Source organism: Bombus flavifrons, chromosome 2, assembly GCF_040668555.2.
Source record: "Bombus flavifrons isolate JBK064 chromosome 2, iyBomFlav1_principal, whole genome shotgun sequence".
NCBI lineage: Eukaryota > Metazoa > Arthropoda > Insecta > Hymenoptera > Apidae > Bombus > Bombus flavifrons.
In genome coordinates, this window is record NC_138443.1 from 824,512 (window position 1) to 832,312 (window position 7,801).

A 7,801-nucleotide genomic window follows, 5' to 3' on the forward strand; every position below is an offset into this window, starting at 1 on the left:
TAGCGTCGGAGCGTAGTTGTAGGTATAATTCGAGTTTTATTGTTGTTGGAAGTTCTAACATGGTAATTTAATAGCGACAACTTTGCGAAACGGATGATGGAATTTTCGGGATATTTTTGTACCCGGTGCGAGGGGAGATGTTTTATATAAGGAAAGCTGGCAGGTAGTATTTCCGTATGATTCAACTCTTTGACGTTTGTACGAGAGAAGGAAAAACAAGGAAATTGTATTGTAATTAGTAAGATAATGGATATTTAAAAACAGAATAGGAGTGGAATATTGAACGAGAAAGAAAAGAGTTTTATTATCTGATTCCTTTTTAATACATGGTATATATAATGTGACTGTTTTTTTAAATAAAGAGAATAGAGAGAGAGTTTACGTTTTTAGTCACACCAAAATCAGTAAAAGATTATGCATAGCAGGAAAAAGTTGGAATATCCTACAATCTGAATATTCATTACGGATAACATTGAAAGATCTACGTGTGTGTACTAAATCTAGATATTTACAAGATTCATCAATGAGAGCGAAAACATCTGCAAGATTTCTACAAGATCTCCCTATAAGATCTATAAGATCTAGAAAATATCCAAAATCTAATGAGGATAAAAATAAAAATAAAATCTACAATATCCGTAATATCTAATGGAAATGTACGGTAAATTTCTGAAATAGCAGTCAATTCCTTCTATTTTTTACAAAGAAAGCTTTCCATTACAATCATTCAGTATCCTCAAATTGAAAAAAAAACTCAAATTCTTCAAAAAATGAATAAAGATAGAACGCAATCTCTTTTTCACTTTAATCGACACTCATCCACGCAAATAGACATGGAAATAGGCAAAGAATACCGAGTCGCAGTATTACATCAACACTCGTACGAACAACATGTCGTCATACCTATCCGAGCCACGAAAATACAGGATGTGTCAATAAGAAGTATGTACTATCTAAAATAACTTGTTGCCTATTGGTTTTATCCAAAAACGTTTTAAATAAATTATGTTACATTTCAAGGGACTCATCGTGTGGACGCAATGTTATTCTTTTATATCTTATATTTTCTGAGATATCAGTCTGATCTTGAGTCCTTAAAACGACAGCGTATATTTTTTCTAATATTAGTCGATTCAGTTGGACATTCTCTATAAGAAGATTTTAACCTATTTCTGTCCTTTCCATTAGTTCGGCATATAGTTTAACTTCAATTTGTTAAATTTAACGTATAAAAAACAAAGGCAACGTGAACACAAGAATGCCGCCTCTCGTCTTTCCTTGTCCCTCATGAATTTGACAAATTAAAGTTAAAATATCTGCTAAACTAATGGCTTTTCCGTATAAATAGGTTAATACTTTCCTGTAGAGAATGTTACCTTACCATCTAGATATCTCAGAAAATCTAAAATATTAGAAAATAACATTACATCCATCCGATAAATTCCTTCAAATTCAACGTAACTCGTCTAAGACGTTATTCGAGAAAATCGCTTATGTAACGAATTATTTTACATAATATTTCATATCGACTCACCCTGTGTATGCTAAACTTTCATCATTTTCTATTTGTCTCATCCCTTTCTTCCCTATTGACGCTGTATAAACTGTTTCGAAATTCGCTAGACACCGGAGAAACTCCAAAAAAAATCGGATCCCAGACGTCCGATCTCGGTCTTAACCGTCGTTGAACGCTTAGTGAGTACTTACTTCCGACAGAGAGTATCCAGTCTCAACCCGAAATCGTTACAGTCGCCGATCCTTCAGCCGCTGATTATTCCGTGCTCTAAACTTCGCGCTAGTGGCGGCTTGTCTGGACGTTTCTCTATCGTTTTTTCTCTTTCTGCTATACCCGATGTTCTCCCTTTTCCCGGGCGCACGGCGTTCGCGGAGGATCCCCCGGAGCGTCGAGTTTTAATTACACATATTTTTTGTGCGAGCCGCTCTCGAGGCTCGCGGTATGCGCCAGAAGGGCCCTACACGACGGCGACGTGAATATTCTGAATTTTGACGGTCGCTCGACGCTTCTGGCATTGCCATCTCGACGCCGAGCGACCGCGAAATCTCGTTTCCCGCTCGTCGCAAAAAACCATTGGCCCGCATACCTCTTACCCCTCCCCAACATCCTTCTCCTCGTCAAATGTAAGTTCTTTCGGCAAGTGCGAACATACCAGCAACCGTAAATCGTTGTGTCGACGTTTATAATTTGCGATTTGGATGTTACATTGGATCGTGGTTTTACGTTAAACGGAGTTGTATTTTAATTCTTTCGTCGTGGTACCGTTAGAAGTGCAAAGTGTTATTTTGACAGGTGAAAAAAATCTGCGTATAGAAATTTGTTTACATATGTTGTATAGTTGGTTATGCTGTAAAAAATGTGCATATATAAATGATTTCATGTGAAAACGTCTACTTATCCTGGATATGTATGTATGTTAACAAATGACTATGCGATATATAATGACATATATGAGTGTAATTTGTATATGAGCTTCGCGTCGTTATAAAATTAAAAAGATTTTAAGGAAAAATCTTGACGATGGAGTACCAACGAGAAGACCACAGTGACTGATACACGCAGATTTTCATGAAGTTTTGCACAGGTGTTCATTAGACCTACCTAAGAAATTAACCCTAATTCTCTCATGTCCGTTTTTTACTTTAATGGAGAAATCAACCATCATATCCGAGCCGACACTTTTATGTAAGTGCTTATAAATCATAAACGACAAAATATATAAAAAAATAGTTAAAATAAAAGTTATACCGTGTCTTGACACCTATAAATCTGTGCGAAAAATTTTTTTGAGAAATCACTTTACGAAAATTATATTAAAAAATGATTTCTTCAAAACCATTAATAAGTTAATACTTATTATGTTATACCGTATTTTAAGGCATAAATCTGTGCGAAAAATGACAACGAAATCGTTCTTTTTATGTAATTTTCCTAAGAAAATGCTTTCTTCCCAAAAATTTTTGCACAGATTTATTTGTAGAGTCTCTAACTGTAATTCATTAATTATAATCTTTTGTAATTTTTGAAATTAGTAATGCAAAATAGATATTATGTCAAAAATATATTCTTTTCTTTCGCTTTCCGTTGAACGTGCTGTACAATAACCATGTTTCGAGAAAGAAACAAAAGATATCCTCGTTATACAGAAGCCGCGATTAACAATAATCTTCGTGCCTTCAGCATATTTTTAAAGGAATTAGTTAACAACCGTAATTAAGGAGTACACATGAGATGTGTTTGCAGTCTAAATGAAAAAAAAGAACTATATTGCGTGTGGTTTATTCGCTGCACAGCTGGAGCATGCTATATATTACGAGGTTATCATAAGTAATGTTTGCAACTCCCTTCAGTAATAAAGCAACGTATAGAGACTCGTACATTCGCGTACTTTAAATTACTCCTGCTGCAATGTTCCACTTATTGCAATACACAGAAAGACAAGAATCGAGGTTTTGATCATAAAGTCGTAGGTGTATTTCGTATTCATGAAGAATTAAACGAAGTGTCTATGTGGATTAAAAATGCTCTTGTTGCAGTGTTCCACTTATTACAGTATAAAAAGGAGGTTCTGATCATAAAGCCCATGAAATTAAATGAAACACTTATGTAGATTTGGAGAGATTCGTTTTAACACACATATATGAATAACACAAGGAGATAATTTAAATAATCAGTATTATTTAAACATAAAATTTTATCTAATATATCATAGGTATAAATATATATATAGATTTATTTGTGCGTTTAAATTTTATAAATAGGAATTCTCGAAATATTCGGTATTTTCGTAATTCATATGCAAACTTCATCAGTCAATACTAAATAATCTATGGTTACATTGTGTGTAGAGTAAAAATGAAGAGAGCGAATAAAACTATCTTCCAAGGACATTTTCGTACAAACGTTTTGATTTACACATCCGTAACACGTGATCCTCCTATTTTCACACAAATTTTCTATGTGGAAGATACTTTTTTCAAAACCGGTAGCGAACTTTTATCTGGACCAACAAATCCTCAATTGTTGAAATCGGGATCGGCGATCATGAGAAAAGGAAAATGTACAAATCTTATTGATTTTTATGTTCCCACGCTGACCTCGACAGTCTTTTATTTATGGCCTATCGAATTTTGAATTTCGACCGGTGAGCCGGACTTCCGACATCGCCATTTCGATCACGAACAACCGTGAAACCCTGTTTCCGGTGAGCTAACAGTTTCGTGTGTCGCGAAAATATTGAACACCGTTCATTTGTCAAAACTTTCCTCAGGTACATGTGTTAACCTCGAACGTATAGCTCCAATACCATATTTTCATGACTTTGTTCGATATCGTGGATTAATTCCGCATGATTAAAATGAATTAAAATGAATTTAATTTAAGCAAGTATTTATTACATCTCCATCCGCACATATCAACGTTTTCTGATATAATACGTAATATAAGTTTAATAATATTCCAACGGCTCATAAAATATGCAGAAGGAAAAGAACCATAACGCTATTCGGATAGTCGAGTCGTTCTCCTGGTTGTGTTGCTCTTGCGTCCCCCTTTCTCGTGCTTTGCCCTTTACTTCCTCTTCTTAAAAATTCCTCTCTCGTAGATGAATTTGATTTAATAACTTACTGTTTAGTTTGAAGAAATAATTCAATAAAATTTAACATGAAATTGCTAATTTGACACAATTTTGCTAACCTTCTTTAGAAATCTAAATAGATAACTTCAAGCGTAAATAATTGCGTACATATACATATTGTTGACAAATCCAATGAAACGTTGAACATCCTACACATCTTATATACATCCATTCGACAGTTATATACATACATTCACAATCAGTTAAATCTAATTTCCTACTACAGTTTTTACATCCAACATGAACCTTTGCTCTATTTACTATACCCTTTCATTCGGTATATTCCGATCTTGCAATAAAATGGAAAACGGAACAGGACTGGACAAAAGGCAAAATTCAGTGTCGGAACGCAGCTTTGCAAGCAGAGCTTGCAATTTCGAGGAGGAAACTTTACAAACTACAATGACAATTATAAAATTTCACAGTAGATGTACGTGCAAGCTATTTTTAACGCTATTACAACAAATACAGATCTTTTACGTTTTATCTCCTGCTTGCTATATGTATCCTTTTATTCAACGTGTTCCGATCTTGCTATAAGATACAAGATGGAACGGAACTAGACAAAAGGTGAAATTCAGTGTCGGGGCGCAGTTCTGCGAGCACTGCTCGCGGAAATTTCGAGGAGGTAACTGTACCGTTGAAATGTTTCTGGTTGAAAAGCGCGCACGAGCGCTACGCCATTCCTCCACCTTTCGAAACATTTTCAATTTACGCCACAATTTACAGAGACGTCTTTTACACGGATGCGGTGTATTTCGAGGCGCGGCCCGATATCCTGACTCTACCATTCGGACGTCCGGACGACGCCAACAAATAGTCATGAAATTCTATTTCCAACGTCGCGTCGTCGTCAGGTTAATACGACATTCTGTAACCACGAGCGCAATTCCGATGAAACTGATTCGAAAGAAAGAGACAAACAGCTCGTCCCATCGTGATCGTCATTCGATTTTTTGATTTCGATTTTTCGACAAGAGTCCCCTTGCACGATAATTGAATATCTCAGAAATCAAGTTGATTAATTGTACGTTTAGTAAATTTTTCATTTTCGTTATCCAGCTACGCAATTAATATTCAGCGTAGAAGAAACACCTATCACTTATGTTCGTAAGTTTATTTATCTCAAGGTGGTGTAAATGACAGTAAATTCCAAAAAGAACTAAGAAATTATTTATAGAATATCAGTACTTTTCTATATTTTTCAATTTATAGAGTTAGTCAATGTTGCTTCTCAATGACTCATTTCACAATCTAAGGATATTAGTATAGCTACCGCAAAGTACCTGTCTATTTTACAGGCTATATATCGTAAGTCTTACATTTATGGTGTAAGATCAATTTAAGTTTAAGACAGTTAATTGTATCCAAAAGCTACAATGTACGGATAATAAAATAAATATACTCTATATGTGTGTGTGCATATTATTTTATATTATTATTATGTTATACGTATATTATGTGTGTGTGTATATATATATATATATATATATATATATATATATATATATATATATATATACATATATGTATAATAATATTAGTGAATCATCAAGTGACAAGTTGTAGCTACTTGTTATACAAACATTTTACTATTTTATAATTTTTCCTGTATTTTGTAAAGTTCATTTATAGAATTTTCCACGCTTTATGAGCAAACTTGTTATGCAAAATATTCGTATAAAAGGCGTTAGTCGGATTATTATTATTGTATTGACGCGAATTTAATAAAACTTTAAAATACCGTTCAATGTAATTCGATATGGAGAAAACCGGAACAGTATTCTTATGCCTTCCACTAAACGAGATACTAGTCCGAAGAATTGCCTATTTTCATGCGGAACATTCTGAAACCTCTTAAATCCATTAGAAGGAACAACAAGAAAGAGCAAACACGATCAAACTCATTACTAAATCCAGCGAATTCCCTGGGACCCGGCTAACGATAAAAACCAACGAGACCATCATTTCTAACTTCTTCATTTTACGGGGGTCGCGATCGAACCGCAAACAGTACGAACGAAAAATTAAATATACGTCTCGCGATTATTGCAAAGGAGCACGCGGCTGAATCTACCACACTTCCATTGTTCGTGCAAATATCGAAGGCTAAAAGTTTAAAGCGGGTGGAAAATGGCAGAGGGAACAGGTAGAATCTATCGAGCCGTTCGTTTTACCGATGGAAGCCACCGATCGCTGAAAAAAATAATGTCGTTACGATGGTATACGGTTGTTGGCATGTACCCGTGGCCGAATTATCATTATTGTGAGCGACGCTGTTTGAACATGCCGCATCAATTTGTATCGTCGATGTTTACTTCTATCGTTGCTCGCGATCGATCACTGCACATAGATGTATAGATACATACAGGGTGCGTCCGAAAGTTATGTACACGAGATGATTGTCGATAAAAAGGTAACAAGGAAATGTAGAATAGAGTTTTCTCATATGATGTTCTGTTCTAAAGGAAATCGAGTTTGGAAATTCGTCCAGTATACTTAAACTTGGCAAATTACCGAGTGGATATGATCCAACAATTAGTAACAATAAACAAACGATAAGAGGTTATTCAGTATGCGCGAAAATGAGGCGAAAATGTGCAATTCAATTTTTCCATTCAATGCTTCATTTTCAAAAAAATGGAGTTTGAACATGTTTAGTTAGGAATTGGCAGGCCTACGAGAAATTTCGAAATTTATTTTGTTGGAAATAAAGCGTCTTATGAACAAACATTATTATATATTTTCGACTTACTTTCACACGTAGAATCACCTCTTGTCAATTATTTACTCCCGTTTAGTGTACGAAACTCATACTCGATTTTCTCAAAAAAACGAAACATCGTATGACAAAATTCTATTCTATATTTTCTTCGTACTTTTACATAATTCACCTTATGTCCGCTCGTGCATTACTTTCGAACACATACCCCTCGTACAAAATTGAACAGACATACATGTAAATACACGTACTTATATATGGAAGAGGGGAAGAGCAATAGAGTGGGGCAAGGGAAACGCATCGACCATTTTCTGTCAAACGATCCACTGTCAGTTTTTTCGACTCGCGTGGACCGTCCAAATTCACGTGATGCTCGTGACAATCGCGAAGAATTATCGGCTTCGCGGTATCAAAACTCAAAATCGCC